Raw genomic sequence first — 16,614 nt, forward strand, 5'->3', positions numbered from 1 at the left:
AAAAAATCCTGTATGATTTCAGTTTTTTTTTAAATTTTTCAGTTTGTTTTATGAGCCAAGACATGGTTTATCTTGGCAAATGTTTAATGTTGGATTGAAAAAAAATGTGTATTTTGTTCTTGTTGAATAGCGTATTCTATAAATTTCAATTGGTTCGTGTTGCTTCAAGATAACTTTCATTTCCTCCACATCTGTGCAGACTTTTGTCTAGTAATTCTGTCAGTTGCAGAAAGCGTTGCGGTCCCCAACTATAATTGTGGATTTGTATATTTCCCCCTTCAACTGTGTCAGTTTTTATTCCTCTATTTTAAAGCTCTGTTTTTCCATCTGTACACATTTAAAATCACAATGTCTTCTTGGTGGGTTGATCATTTTATCATAACATCCCTTTTGTCCCTAGTAATTTTGTTTGCTCTGAAGTCTACTTTTTTAATATTAAAATACCCACTACTGCTTTCTTTAGATCAATGTTTGCATGGTATATATATTTCCATCCTTTTTCTTAAAACCTATCTATGGTGCTATGATTAAAATGAATGTCTTGTAGATGACATATATTTAGGTGCAGTAGGCAGAATAATGCCTCCTCCCCCTTCTACCACCCCCTCCCCGCCAAAGATGTCCGTGTCCTAATCCCCAGAACCTGTAAACATGTTAATTTACGTGGACAGGGGTGGGGGGGGAGAGTTACAGTTATACTGGATTATCTGGGTGGACCCAATATAATCACAGGGGTCCTTATAAATGGGAGAGAGAGGCAGGAGAGAGAGAAGCAGAGAGATGGCAGTGTGAGAAGAATTTGGCTGGTCATTGCTGGCTTTGAAGATAGAAGGGAGGAATTATCTAAAGAATGCAGACAATCTATACACAATCAAAAAACCAAACCCAGTGCCGTCGAGTCGATTCCAACTCATAGCGACCCTATAGGACAGTGTAGAACTGCCCCATAGAGTTTCCAAGGAGTGCCTGGCAGATTTGAACTGCCGTCCCTTTGTTTAGCAGCTGTAGCACTTAACCACTACACCACCAGGGTTTCCAGACAATTTACAGTGGCTGCAAAAGGCAAGAAAATGGAAATTCCCCCTAGAGCCTCCAGAAAGGAACAGAGCCCTGCCAACATCATTTTAGAACAGTAAGATACATGTCAGACTTTAGACCTCTAGAACTGTAAGATAATAATTTATTGTTGTTTTAAGCCACTATTTGTAGTAATTTGTTACAACAGCAATATGAAACTAAGACATTTAGCAATGTTTTTCTATATACTTTGTCAATCTGTCCTTTTTTTTCCAATCTGCATTTTTTAAATTGTAAATATATGTGTAAAAAATTGATAGTTCAACAACCTTCACAATTTACAATTTGGCGATATTAATGAGTTTCATCCTGTTGTTCAATCATCACCCTTATCCATTCTCAGATTTTACCATCACCCTTGTCAGAAGCTCAGTGTTCCTTAAGCATTGAGTCCTCCTTTCCCCATCGCTCACACTCTTCCCTGGTAACCACTAATAAACCTTCCATCTCTGTACACTTGCCTGTTCTAGTGATTCGTGTAAGTGGGATAATACAATATTTGTCCTTTTGTGACTGTATTCTTTCTCTTTATGGCTGAGTAATATTCCATCATATGTATATACACATTTTGTTTATCCATTCACCTGTTGATGAACATTTAGGCTGTTTCCACCTTTTGTCTATTGTGACTAGTGCTGTAATGAACACTGGTATACAAGTGTCTGAGTTTCTGCTTTCAATTCTGTTAGATGTATACTTAGAAGTGGAATTGCTGGATCATATGATAAATCTACATTTAATGTTTTGTAGAACCATCAAACCACTTTCTACAGCAGCTGCCCCTTTTTACAATTCCACCAGCAATTGATGAGGGGTTCCTATTTCTCCACATCCTCTCCAATACCTGTTTTTTCAGTCATAGTGGGTGTGAATTGATAGCTCATTGTGGTTTTGATACACATTTTCCCAATGACTTATGACATTCAGTATCTTTTTATGTACTTGTCTCCAATACCTGTTTTTTCAGTCATAGTGGGTGTGAATTGATAGCTCATTGTGGTTTTGATACACATTTCCCCAATGACTTATGACATTCAGTATCTTTTTATGTACTTGTTGGTCATTTTATATCCTCTGCTGAAATGTCTGTTTAAGTCCTCTGCCCATTTTTTTTATTGCATTATCTTTTTATTGTTAAGTTGTAAGAGCTCTTTATATATTCTGGATATTAAACTCTTACCTGATATACGGTTTCCAAAAAATATCTCCCAGTCTGTAGGCTGTCTCTTCACTTTGTTGATACAGTCCTTTGATGAGCAAAAGTTTTTAATTTTGATCAAGTCAAAATATTGTCTTTTGCTGCTCTTGCTTTCCATGTCATATTTAAAAATCCATTGTTACAAACTAGGTCCTGAAGCATTATCTCGAAGCTATGTTTTCTTCTAAGAGTGTTATGGTTTTGGTTCTTATATTTAGTTCTTTGACCCATTTTGAGTTAGTTTTTTTATATGGTGTGAGGTATAGGTCCAGATTTATTCTTTTGTCTGTGGAAAACCAGTGGTCCAGCATCATTTATTAAAGAGATTATTCTTCACCATTGGGTGGACTTAACACCATTGTCCAAAATCAATTGACCACAGATGTACAGGTTTATTTCTAAGCTTTCAATCCTATCCCATTGGTCCATATGTCTATTATTATACTGGTACCAGACTGTATTGTTTGTTGTAGTTTTATAATATGTTTTGAGATCAGAAAGTGTGAGTCTTCCTACTTTGTTCTTTTTCAAGATTGCTTTGGCTATATGAGGTGCCCTGTCATTCCATATAACTTTGATGATTGGCTTTTCCATTTCTGCAAAGAAGTCCACTGTAATTTTTTTTTAATTTTTATTGTGCTTTAAGTGAAACTTTACAAATCAATTCAGCCTCTCACGCAAAAACTTATATATACCTTGCTACATACTCCCAATTGCTCTCCCCCTAATGAGACTGCCCACTCCCTCCCTCCACTCTCTCTTTTCGTGTCCATTTCATCAGCTTCTAACCCCCTCTACCCTCTCATCTCCCCTCCAGGGAGGAGATGCCAACATACTCTCAAGTGCCCACCTGATCCAAGGAGCTCACTTCTCACCAGCATCCCTCTCCAACCCATTGTCCAGTCCAATCCATGTCTGAAGAGTTGGCTTTGGGAATGGTTTCTGTCCTGGGCCAACAGAAGGTCTGGGGGCCATGACCACCGGGGTCCTTCTAGTCTCAGTCAGACCATTAAGTCTGGTCTTTTTATGAGAATTTGGGGTCTGCATCCCACTGCTCTCCTGCTCCCTCAGGGATTCTCTGTTGTGTTCCCTGTCAGGGCAGTCATCAGTTGTAGCCAGGCTCCTTCTAGCTCTTCTGGTCTCAGGTTGATGTAGTCTCTGGTTCATGTGGTCCTTTCTGTCTCTTGGGCTTCTAATTACCTTATGTCCGTGGTGCTCTTCACTCTCCTTTGATCCAGGTGGGTTGAGACCAATGGATGCATCTTAGATGGCCGCTTGCTAGTGTTTAAGACCCCAGATGCCACTCTCCAAAGTGGGATGCAGAAGGTTTTCTTAATAGATTTTATAATGCTAATTGACTTAGATATCCCCTGAAACCATGGTCCCCAAATCCACACCCCTGCTACACTGGCCTTCGAAGCATTCAGTTTATTCAGGAAACTTCTTTGCTTTTGGTTTAGTCCAGTTGTGCTGACCTCCCTGAATTGTGTGTTGTCTTTCCTGTCACCTAAAGTAGTTCTTATCTACTATCTAATTAGTGAATACCCCCTCCCACCCTTCCTCCCTCCCTCCTCTCGTAACCATTAAACAATATTTTCTTCTCTGTTTAAACTATTTCTTGAGTTCTTATAATAGTGGTCTTGTACAATATTTGTCTTTTTGCAACTGACTAATCTCACTTAGCATAATGTGAAGGCCACTGTAATTTTGATTGGGATTGCATTGAATCTGTAGATTGCTTTAGGTATTATTGATATCATAACAATGTTAAGTTTTCTGATCTGTGCGCATGGAATGCCCTTCCATTTATTTAGGTCTTCTTTAATTTCTTTCAGTAACATTTTATAGTGTTCAATGAACATGTGTTTCACTTCCTTGGTTAAATTTATTCCTGAGTATTCTGTTCTTTTAGATGCTATTGTAAATGAAATTGTATCTTTAGTTTCTTTTTCGGGTTTCTCATTGCTGATGTGTAAAAACTTGACTGATTTTTGTGTGTGTGTTGACCTTCTACCCTGACACTTTCCTGAATTAATTTATTGGCTTTAGTGGCTTTCTTGTGGATTCTTTGGGGTCTTCTGTATATGGGATCATATCATCTGCAAAAATGAATGGTTTTTCTTCTGCCTTCATGATTTGATACATATGATTTCTATTTCCTGCCTAATTGCTCTGGCTAGATCTTCTAGTACAATATTGAGTAGCAGTGGTGAGAAGAGGCATCCTTGTCTTGCTCCTGATATTAAGAGGGAAAGCTCTCAGTCTTTCAGCACTGAGTATGATGTTAACTGTGGATTTTTCATAAATGCCCTTTATCAGATAGATGATTTTCCCTACTATTCCTTGATTGTTGGCTGTTTTTATGACGAAAGAGTGTTGGATTTTGTCAAACATCTTCTCTGTATCGACTGAGATGGTCATGTGGGTCTTTTCCTTAATCTGTTAATGATTGGTTTTACCTTGATTGTTTTTTTTAATGTTCAACCACTCTTGCATTTCCTGGGATAAATCCCACTTGATCTTGGTGTATAATCATTTTAATATGCTTTAGATTCACTTCCCTAATATTTTGTTGAGTATATTTGCATATATATTCATAAGAGATATTGGTCTGTAGTTTTCTTTTCATGCATTGTCTTTTTCTGGCTTTGGTGTCAGAGTAATACTAGCCTCATAAAATGAGTTAAAAAATTTTTCCTTTTTTGGAAAAGATTGGAATCACTTTTAAAATGTTTGGTGAAATTCCCCAGTGAAGCAACTGGTCCAGGACTTTTTTTTATTGGAAGGTTTTTATTACTGACTCAGTCTCTTCGTTTGTTATGGGTGTGTTGAGATCTTCTATTTCTTCTTGAGTCAATGTAGGGAGTTTATGTGTTTCTAGAAATTTGCTCATTTTACCAAGATTTTCTACTTTGTTGTCAAACAGTTGTTCACAGCATTTTCTTACTATCATTTTTATTTCTGTATGGTTGTAATGTCTGCACTTTTGTTTCTGATTTCAAATATTTGCATCTTCTTTCTTTTTTCTTTGTCAGTCTAGCTAATGGTTTGCCAATTTTAATGATCTTTCAAAAAAAAACTTCTAGTTTCAGTCATTCTGTTTTTTTTTTTTCTGTTTTCTATTTCATATATCTCTACTATCTCTTTTCTTCTGGTTGGTTTAGATTAGGTTTGCTCTTCTTTTTCTAATTTCTCAAGTGGTAAAGTTAGATAGTGATGGTTCTTTTTTAATGTAGGTGTTTTACAGCTATGAATTTTCCTCAGAGTACTGCTTTCACTTCATCTCACTAAGTTTTGATATGTTGTGCTTTCATTATCATTTGACTCTAAGTATTTTCTGCTTTCTCTTTTGATTTCTTCCTTTACCCGTTGGTTGTTTAATAGTGTGTTGTTTAATTTCCATTTATTTCTGTATTTTCCAGTTTTCTTTTGGAATTTTACTCCATTGCTATCAGAGGAAATACTTTGTATGATTTCAACCTTTTTGAATTTATTAAGACTTTCTTTACACCTAACATGTTGTTTATCTTGGGTAATGATCCATGTACATTGGAGAACAATGTATATTTTGCTGTTGTTGTGTAGAGTGTTCTATATATGTTTATGTTTATTAGGTCTAGTTGGTTTATAGTGTCATTCAAGTCCTCTTGTTTCCTTATTGATCTTTTTTTCTACATGCTCTGTTATCGAAAGTGCCATTCTCTCTTTTCATTGGAGTATTTAGATTATTTATATTTAATGTAATCATTGATATGTTAAGATTTATGTTTGTAACTTTATCATTAGTACATTGTTCCTTCTTTTTATTCCTTTGTTTCCATTTTATTTGCTACTTCACAGTTACTTGAACAGTTTTTATTATACTCCTTTGATTCATCTATAGTATTTTTGAGAATGCCTTATTTTATAGTTGTGTTTTATAACATTTATTTTTTTATTGAGATATAATTCATATACCATAAAATACACTCTTTTATAGTGTACAATTCAGTGGTTTTTAGAATATTCACAGAACTGTGCAACCATCACTACTGTCTAATTTTAGAGCATTTTTATCACTCCCAAAAGAAATTCTGTACCCATCAGCAATTACTTCATATCTCTCTCCCTTCAATTCCTGGCAACGACTAATCTACTTTCTGTCTGTATAGATTTATCTAATCAGCACATTTCATTTAGCATAACGTTTTCAGTGTTCATCCATGTTGTAGCACTTATCAGTGTTTCATTTCTTTTTGTTCCTGAAAAATATCTTCTTGTATGAATACACATTTTTTCATCAGTTTCTCTGTTGATGAACATTTGGGTCATTTATACTTTTTTTGCTATTAGGATTGATCCTGCTATGAACACTCATGTACAAATTTTTGTGTGGACATATGTTCTATTTCATTTGATTTATATCTAGAGAGGGAATTAATGTGGCATATGGTAACTATTTAATATTTTGAGCAAATTCTAAATTGCTTTCCAAAAAGGCTGCACCATTTTACATTCCAACTAGCAATGCGTAATAGTTCTAATTGCTCCATATCCTTACTTATACTTTTTTTTTGTCTGCCGTTTTTAGTCATCCTAGTCAGTGTGAAATGTAATCTCATTGTGGTTTTGATTTGCATTTCCCTAATGATTAATGAAATTGGGTATGTTTTCGTGTGCTTACTGACCATTTTAGATACCTTATTTGGAGAAATATCTATTTAAAACTTCTGTTCATTTTGTAATTTGGTTCTTTGTCATTTTTTTCATTGTGGTGAAAATATATACAATTACGCACACAACAATTCAACAGTTTCTACATAGACAATTCAGTGATATTGATTACATTGTTCAAGTTGCTTACTCATTCTCTTTACCTTTTTGCAAATTATTCCACCACCAGGAACATACATTCAATGCACCCTAAGCAAAAACTCCCTTTAACCACTAATGATTTTTGGTTTCTATATATTTGCTTAAACCCTGGTGGCGTAGCGGTTAAGTGCTACGGCTGATAACTGAAGGGTTGGCAGTTCGAATCCACCAGGTGCTCCTTGGAAACTCTGTGGGGCAGTTCTATTCTGTCCTATAGGGTCTCTATGAGTCGGAATCGACTTGATGGCACTGGGTTTGGTTTTTGGTTTTTATATATTTGCTTAAGGAGCCCTGGTGGTGCAGTGGTTAAGTGCTTGGCTGCTAACCAAAAGGTTGGCGGTTTGAGCCTACCAGCCATTCTGTGGGAGAAAGATTTGGCAGTCTGCTCCCATAAAGATTGCAGCCTTGGAAATCCTATGGGGCAGTCGTATTCTGTCCTGTGGGGTAGCTACGAGTGAGAATTGACTTGAGGGTAACAGGTTTGTTTGTTTATATATTTGCTTATTTCTTATAAGTGAGATCATACAGTATTTGTCCTTTTGCCACTGACTAATTTGGCTCAGCATAATGTTTTCTAGGTTCATCTGTGTTGTAGCATGCATTAGGTCTTGATTTCTCTTTATGGTTGACTATTGTTCCACCGTATGTATATAATACATTTTGTTTATTCATTCATTAGTTAACAGCCATTTTATTTGTTTTCACCTTTGGTTATTATGGATAGTGCTTCAATGAACATTGGTGTACATGTGTCTGTTTATGCCACGGCTTTTAGGTCTTTTGGGTGTATACCTAAGAGTGGAATTCCTGGGTTCTATGTTCAACTTTTGGAGGAATTGTGAAACTGTTTTCCACAGTGGCTGTACCACTTTACATTCCCATCTGTAATGGGTAAGGGTCCCTGTTTCTCCACAACTTTGCCAAGACCTAATGTTTTCTGATTTTTGATCATTGTCATTCTAATAGGGGTGAGATGGTATCTCATTGTGGTTTTGATTTGCAACTTTTTATGTGTTTGTTGGCCATTTGAATGTCCTCTTTGGTGAAATATCTGTCCAAGTCCTTTGCCCATTTTTTGATTAGATTGTTTGCCTTTTTGTTGTTAAGTTGCAAAAGTATTTTATAAATTTTGGATATTAGACCCTTATTGGATACATATTTCCCCAAATTTTTCCCCCAATATGTAGGTTGTCTTTTTACTTTTTAAGTAAAGTCCTTTGATGCACAAAAGTATTTAATTTTTATGAAGTCCCATTTATCTGTTTTGTCTTTTGCTACTCATCCTTTCGTTGTTATATTTGATAGCCTATCACAAAAACCTAGGTCCCACAGCTTCACCTCTACGTTTTCTAATTTTATAGTTTTAGCTTTCAGATTGAGATCCTTGATCCATTTTGATTTTTTTTTATTATTTTTTTGTGTATGGTGTGAGGGATAGCTCCTGATTCATTCTTTTGCATGTAGAAATCCAATTTTCCCAGTGCCATTTATTGAAGAGACTTCCATTGGATAAATTTGACACCCTTGTTGAAATGTAATTGACCATAGATGTATGGATTTACTTCTGGGCTCTCAATTCTATTCCATTGATCTCCTTAAAAATCCTATGGAGCAGTTCTACTCTGCTCACATGCGGTCTCCATGAGTCAGAATCAACTCAATGGCAACTATCTTAGTTATCTAGTGCTGCTATAACAGAAATACCATAAATGGGTGGCTTTAACATACAGATATTTATTCTTTCATAGTTTAGGAGGCTAGAAGTCTGAATTCAGAGTGCTGGCTCTAGGAGAAAGCTTTCTCTATCACTCTGGAGGAAGTCCTCGTCTTCTGTCAACACCTGCAGTCCTGGCCTTCCTTGGAAATCTCCATGTATCTTGGCATCAACTTTCCCCTGGGTCTAAGAGGTTCTCAGTGCAGGGACCTGGGTCCAAAGGATGCGCTGTGCTCCTGAGTCTTCTTTCTTGGTGATAGTAAGTCCCTTTCTCTCTGTTTGCTTCTCTCTGCTTTTATCTCTTATAAAAATTGTGGCTTAAGCAAGGTGTGATTTCAGTAAGATGGTGTAGGGTGGTGACTTAAGTACTTAAGATATATATTACCCTAATCCTGCTTCATAGGATTTACAACACATAAAATGGAGGATACATAAGATCACAAAATGGAGATGACTACATCATTACATAAGTACCAACTTACATCATTACATAACTGCCAAACTACATCTTTATGTAACTACCAAACCACTGAAAATCATGGTCTAGCCAATTCAAACAGTGACAGCAACTAACAGCAACATATATCTATCATTATACTGATACCAGGCTGTTTTAATTACTGTAGCTTTACAGTATGTTTTGAAGTCAGGAATTGTGAGTCCCTCTACTTTATTCTTCTTTAAGATTGCTTTAGCTATTCATGGTCCCTTGTTCTTCCATATACATTTGAGGATGGTCTTTTCTATTTCTGTATAGAAGGCTGATGGAATTTTGATGGGGGTTGCATTGAATTTATTGATTTCTTCTTGTATTATTGACATCTTAACATATAAAACCTTCTGATCCACAAACACAAAATGTTCTTCCATTTATTTAGGTCTTCTTTAGTTTCTTTTAGCAATGTTTCCAAATTTTCTGTATACAGGTCTTTCACTTTCCTGGCTCAATTTACCCCTAGGTAGTTTATTCTTTTGGATGATATTGTAAATGGTAAACCCCAAAAACCCACTGCTCTGAAGTCAATTCCAACTCATAGCGACCCTATAGGACAGAGTAAAACTGCCCCATAGGTTTTCCAAGGCTGTAAATCTTTATGGAGGCAAGCTGCCACATCTTTCTCCCACAGAGTTGATGGTAGGTTCGAACCTCCGACCTTTCAGTTAGAAGCTGTGCACTTAACTGCTTCACCACCAGGGCTCCTTTGTAAATGGTTCCTTAATTTTCTTTACCTCTTGCACGTTACTGATATATACATATGTGACTCATTTTGGTTGTTGGCCTTTTATCCTGTCATTTTGCTGAATTCATTTATTAGTTGTAATATCTTTCTTGTGAATTCTTTGGAGTTTTCTATGTATAGAATCATGTCCTCTGAGAAAAGGGATAGTTTCATCTCCTCTTTCCCAATGTGGATACCTTTTATTTTTTTCTAGCTTAATTGCTCTGGCTAGGACTTCCAGAATGATGTTGAATAGTAGTAGTGAGAATCGGCATCCCTGTCTTGTTACTGATCTTAATAGAAAAGCTCTCAGAGTTTCTCCATTGAGTATGATTTCAGCTGTAGGTTATTCATAAAAAAAAAATCATAGATGCCCTTTATTATACTGAGGTATTTCTATTCATATCTTGTCGAGCGTTTTTACCATGAAAAGATGTTGAATCTTGTCAAATGCGTTTTCTGCGTTGATTGAGATGATCATGTGGTTCTTTCCTTTGTCCTATGAATGTGGTGTATTACCCTGATTGATTTTCTAGTGTCGAACCACCCTTGCATTCCTGGAATAAATCCTACTTGATCGTGGTGTACAGCACTTTTAATATGCTTTTAGATTTGGTTTGCTAGCATTTTGTTGAGTATTTTTTATTGTTGAATTTTAAGAGTTTTTTTTTCTTCTCTCTCTTTTTTTTTTTACGTATTCTGGACACTAACCCCTAATCAAACATATAATTTGCATATATTTTCTCACGTTGTGAGAATTTTATACTTTTAGGTCTTAAATTCATTTCTGTGATCCATTTTGAATTAATTTTTGTGTATGGTGTAAGGTAAGGAACTGTGCTTGCAGGGGTACACCAGATAATCAGAACCAGTATGAGATATGTATTGAGAAATTCCTTGTGAGGAATAGTCTTAGCAATTGTGTGGGCTGGGTAGGCAAGTCAGAAATCCATTAAGGCAGGATTTCATGAAGGACAGGCTAGAACTCTTAGGCACAGATTGAAGCTGCTGTCCATAGGTAAAATTTCTTTTTTCTTCAGGGAAACCTCAGCCCTGCTCTTAAGGCCTTTTGAATCATGCTCACCCAGATAATATAGCATAATCTCCCTTATTTAAAGTCAATGGTTACAAATTTAACCACATCTATGAAAATACCTTCACAGAAAAATTTACATTAGTGCCTGACTGAGTAACTAAGGACTATAGCCTAGCCAAATTGACATACAAAGAAGACCATGAAGTTACATGCTTTGTCAACTTGACACCCATAAACATCTCCTTAAACCATACTTAATTTGCAGTAACAAAGTCATACTTTTGCCTAACATGGTACAATTAATCCTACATACAATTGAAAACATGCTAACCCTTAACCCAGAGGAGAATGAAAAGTTCTTGAGTGATGTTCATTCTTATCCTTTGATACCCTATAACTTAAGGGCTGTGACATAAAGTTAACTATTTTTAATGCATCATAAGTTATATGATAAGAGGATAAGACAGAAAATAAAACAAAAATATTTGGTTAATATATATGCAAGTATTCATGACAATATAAGAAAAAATACTCATAACCATTAGAGTCGTTGTTTCCGTAACTGGTCACGTGGTCATAGCTGGCATTATTAGCTACATTTTTCCACTACCCATTCCATATTTCCTTTGTCCATATAAGCACTTCATCTGGTTGTGGTTCTTTCTTTGCCTGGTGGGATAAAAAAAAACAAAAGAAAAAAAAAACTTTATTCCAGAAAGTTTTGGCCATTAGCGGTCCTACCTGAATTTGGTTGTTGTAGTTCTCCATTGACATTCCCCACACGAAATGGTAGTACTAAGAGACGCCGTACGGAATCCCCTGTATTCCAGGTATGCTTCCTTACCCTCACATACTGTTCCTTACCTCAGATTTCCCCTTGGTATTAGATATAAATCACTTTAGCCAGTATACTATAATCCTCTTCTTTGCCTGTTGACTCAGAGGCATGAGGAGCTCAAAGTGTCCAGGTGGCAGTTCCAACTTCCAGTTCAATAGAATAATTGTTGTGTCTGCTGGTGGGAGATATTCCTTCCTTTGGAATTAAGACCTGTAGACCAGAAGAAACACCGGTGGTGTAGTGGTTAAGAGCTGCTGCTGCTAACTGAAAGGTTGGCAGTTCAAATTCGCCAGGCTCTCCTTGGAAACCCTATGGGGCAGTTGTAATCTGTCCTATAAGGTCACTATGAGTCGGAATCTATTCAACGGCAATGGTTAGACCAGAAGAGCCTAAGATTGAAGGGATGGTAGGCAAAAATTTGCTAGTGAATCACTAGGGGCAATTGTAAGTAAAATGACTTCCATTTCCACCCCCAGATTTCTGGTCTCACAAATCTTGGCTATGGGAGGAATAGCACCATATACTGGCTGCTGATCTGGAGTATATACAACATCCTGGAGGACAGTACTGCAGCCCTGCAAGGTAAGGCCGGCTAGCTGGTAGTGTAAACTTGTCTTCAAAAGGTCAGTACACTGTTATCTCAAAGCAGCTGCTTTAGGATGATGCAGAACATAATAAGAACATAATTTAGGATGATGCAGAACATAACAAGAACAGTGAAGTCCCTGAATACGTGCCCACAGATTTACCTTATTTTCTGTAAAATGAATTCCTTGATTAGAAGCAATACTGTGCGGAGTACCATGATAATATAAAACACATTTTGTAAGTCCACAGATAATAGTTTTGACAGAAGCATTGGGAGGGATTTCTGCAGTAAGTATATACTCCAGTAAAAACAAAATGCTGCCCCTTTCATAATGCAAGTGGTCCAATGTAATAAACATGCCACCAAGTAGCTGGTTGGTTATCCTGGGAGTGATGCCATGTTAGGGATTCAGTATTGGCCTTTTCTGTTGGCAGATTGGGCACTCAGCAGTGGCTGCAGCCAGTTTAGCCATGATGAGTGGAAATTGATGTTGCTGAGCTCATGCTTAACCTCCATCCCTGCCATCATGGTTACTTTGTTCATTAGCCCACTGGGCAATGACAGAAGTGTCTGGGGGAAAAGGCTGACTGATATCCATATAATGAGTCATTCTATCCACTTGATCGGAGCCCTGATGGTGCAGTGGTTAAGAGCTCAGCCACTAACCAAAATCTTAACAGTCCAAATCCACCAGCTGTTCCTTGGAAGCCCTATGGGGCAGTTCTACTCTGTCCCATAGGGTAGCTTTGAGTCAGAATTGACTCGACGGTAATGGTTTTTTTTTTTTTTGGTATCCACTTTATTATCAATATCAATATCCTCTTCTGCTGAGATCACCTTTTGGTGAGAATTCACATAGAACACAAATATCTTCATATATTTTGCCCATTCAGAGAAGTATATCCACATACTCCTTCCAAAGACCACCTTGTCATCACTTTTCCAATCATGCTCCCTCAGAGTCTCTGACCATCCAACCAAATCATTAACCACAGCCTTTGAATCACTAAGGCTCTTATCTCTGGCCATTTCTCCTTTCAGGCAAAATGAGCAACCAGGTGCACTGCTTGAAGTTCTGCCTCTAGGAAAATTTCCCTTTACCATTGCCTTTCAGGGATGTCTCAGAAAAGGGCCATTGTTCTTCAGCTGTCCACTTTAGACAGGTGCCTGCAATCACAATCATTGCTATATCATGTATGTTGCAGCCACTGTATCAATCCATCTCGTTGAGGGTCTTCCTCTTTTTTGCTGACCCTCTGCTTTACCAAGCATGATGTCCTTCTCCAGGTACTGGTCACTCCTGATAACGTGCCCAAGGTACGTGAGAGGAATTCTTACCATCCTCACTTCCAAGGAGCACTCTGTCTGTACTTTTTCCAAGTCAGACTTGTTCGTTCTTCTGGCAGTCCATGGTATATTCAATATTCTTTGCCAACACCATAACTCAAAGAAGTCAATTCTTCTTCAGTCTTCCTTACTCATTGTCCAGCTTTCACAAGCTTATGAGTCGACTGAAAATACCATGGCTTGGGTTAGGTGTACCTTAGTCCTCAAAGTGATGTCTTTTCTTTTTAAGACTTTTAAGAGGTCTTTTGCAGCAGATTTGCCCAACACAATAAGTTGTTGATTTCTTGACTGCTGCTTCCATGGGCATTGATTGTAGATCTAAGTAAAATTAAATTCTTGACAGCTGCAAAATTTTCTCTGTTTATCATGTTACTTATTGGTCCAGCAGTGAGGATTTCTGTTTTCTTTATGTTAAGGTGAAATCTATACCAAAGGCTGTAGTTTTTCATCTTCATCAGTAAGTGCTTCAAGTCCTCCTTTGCTTTCAGCAAGCAAGGTTGTGTCATTCGTATATCACAGGTTGTTAATGAGTTTTCCTCTAATCCTGCTGCCATGTTCTTCTTCATATATTCCAGCTTCTTGGATCATTTGCTTAGAATACAGATTGAGTCAGTGTGGTGAAAGGATACAACCCTGACGCACACTTTTCCTGATTTTAAACCACGCATATACCCTTGTTCTGTTTGAACAACTGCCTCTTGGTCTATGTGCAGGTTCCTCACGAGCACAATTAAGGATTCTGGAATTTCCATTCTTTGCAATGGTATCCAAAATTTGTTATGATCCACACAGTTGAATTCTTTTTTTTTTTTTCTTTTTTACCATAATAGGTCTCCCTCCACAGGTCAGAGAACCAATGTGGGAATTCTGCCAGTTGCTGAGTATGTCAATTCAAATTATGTTTTCTGGAAATGGAGAAATCACTACAGAATGGGTTCAGGGACAAACTGGACCCACTGTGAGATGAACCAGAGCTAAAACTCTTTTGACCACCTGACCTCCATAAACCCCTACTCTGACAGATAGACCACAGTGACATTTGGGTCTTCAGGTGTCAGTATCAGTTTTAGAGCCAATATCCAGTAATCTATGGAAAGTGTGATTACTTCCCTTTCCCCGGTTTGCACTCACTTTGGTAAATTACCATAGATCCCTTTGGGGAAGTCTGGGAGAAAGACTAACAGTATAAATTTTTAGGACTGTGAGCAGTGTCCTTCCTCAGGGACACCCAGCTGCTCCTTCATTCAAGGGGTTCTGGGTCTGTAAACTAGTTAAAGTCTGATAATTGATTCATGGGCCCTGACTTTCTGTTTTGATGATGTAATTTAGACCTCTGTTGACTCGACCTAAAATTCTTCCATTGATACAGATGAAATAAGAATTTAGTAAACTATCCATCTAATTTTTCTAGGGACACCATGCTTAACTAGTCAATGTCATACGTTTCTGAAAGTAATACTATTCTGATTACCACTTCATCTCCAGTTTCCATCATGTTAACCCTGTTCACCTTATCTTTGGCAATTTAGTTCTTTAACATTTTCCCCCTGAGACCTTGAGATCCCATTATCCCCATTGCTATTAGGGATCTCCATTCAATGGTAGAAGTTTCCATTGTAATTTTTGACCTATACAAACGAGCAATTACAGAGCTCTTAAAGGATGCTGGGCATCCATTCACAAATGTATTTTTCACAGTCATGGTAAAAGATGCATCTCTGGAAGCTCCAACTTCGGGTGACAGCCCTTACATGATATGTCCACTCTAACATTTTAATCTTAAGCCTTTAGATACTGTATTTGTTTCCTAGAGCGCTTACCCATCACCACACAGGGACTCAATGTTCTGGAGACCAGAGGTCCAAATTCAAGGCACTGGCAAAGCTATGTTCTCTCTCTCTGTTGGATCTGAGGGAAGATCCTTCCTTATTTCTTTGAGCTTCTGTAGCCCTAGATGCTTCTTGGCATTTCTTGACTTGTAGATGGATCCTCACATGTTGAATTTCCCCTATGTGTGACTCCCATTTTATAAGACACCACTCAAAACGGTTTAGAACACACCCTACTCTGATATGATCAGTAACTGATAACATTCGCAAAAAAAAAAAAAAAAGAAAGAAACTCTGTTTCACCAAATAAGGTCATACTCACGAGGGTGCAGGGTCTAGGACTTAAACATATCTTTTGGGGGATACAATTCAATCCATTACATTCAGGGAATTCTCAACTCTCCTTTTAGAGTCTGTCAACTGATTGAATCAGGCCTACCCATTTTATCTAGGACAGTCTCTCTTACTTAAAGTCAACAGAGTATAGACTTTAATCATCAAATCTACGACACCTTCATATCAACACTTAGTGTTTGATTGAATATGCATAAAAGATCATCACAGCTATTAACTTAATTCTATTTTATGTGAATATCCACCTGTCCCAGCAGTGTTTGTTGAAAGGACTATTCCATCCCCATTGAATTTTCTTGGTATTAATTTTCTTGAAAACTAATCAACCATAAATTTAAGCATTTATTTCTGTACTCTCAATTCTATTCTATTGATCTATATGTCTATCTTATGTCAATGCCACACTGTCTTGACTACTGTAGCTTTGAAGTAAGTTTTGAAACCAGGAAGTATGAGTTCTCCAACTTAGTTATTCTAATCCAAGTGTGTTTTGGTATTCTGGGTCTGTTGTACATCCATATAAATTTAGGATCGGTCAATTTCTGCAAATAAGGCAAC

General features: G+C 37.2%; 1 protein-coding gene across 9 annotated transcripts in view; it reads left to right on the plus strand.

Annotated features, from left to right (window-relative positions):
• LOC100655837 (putative P2Y purinoceptor 10) overlaps positions 1–16,614 on the plus strand; it is a 78,398-nt gene that overhangs the window by 17,380 nt on the left and 44,404 nt on the right. For 7 of the 9 annotated variants that reach the window (XM_023551423.2, XM_064278600.1, XM_064278598.1 and 4 more), the window contains one exon: positions 12,414–12,519. The exons of 1 other annotated variant lie outside the window; for it this stretch is intronic. The gene's annotated coding sequence lies outside the window, so the exon portion shown is untranslated. Of the gene's footprint in view, positions 1–8,417; positions 9,103–12,413; positions 12,520–16,614 lie in introns of those variants that run through there. One more of the 9 variants, XM_064278597.1, reaches the window with a different exon arrangement.

This window comes from Loxodonta africana, chromosome X, assembly GCF_030014295.1.
Source record: "Loxodonta africana isolate mLoxAfr1 chromosome X, mLoxAfr1.hap2, whole genome shotgun sequence".
Classification (NCBI taxonomy): Eukaryota; Metazoa; Chordata; class Mammalia; order Proboscidea; family Elephantidae; genus Loxodonta; species Loxodonta africana.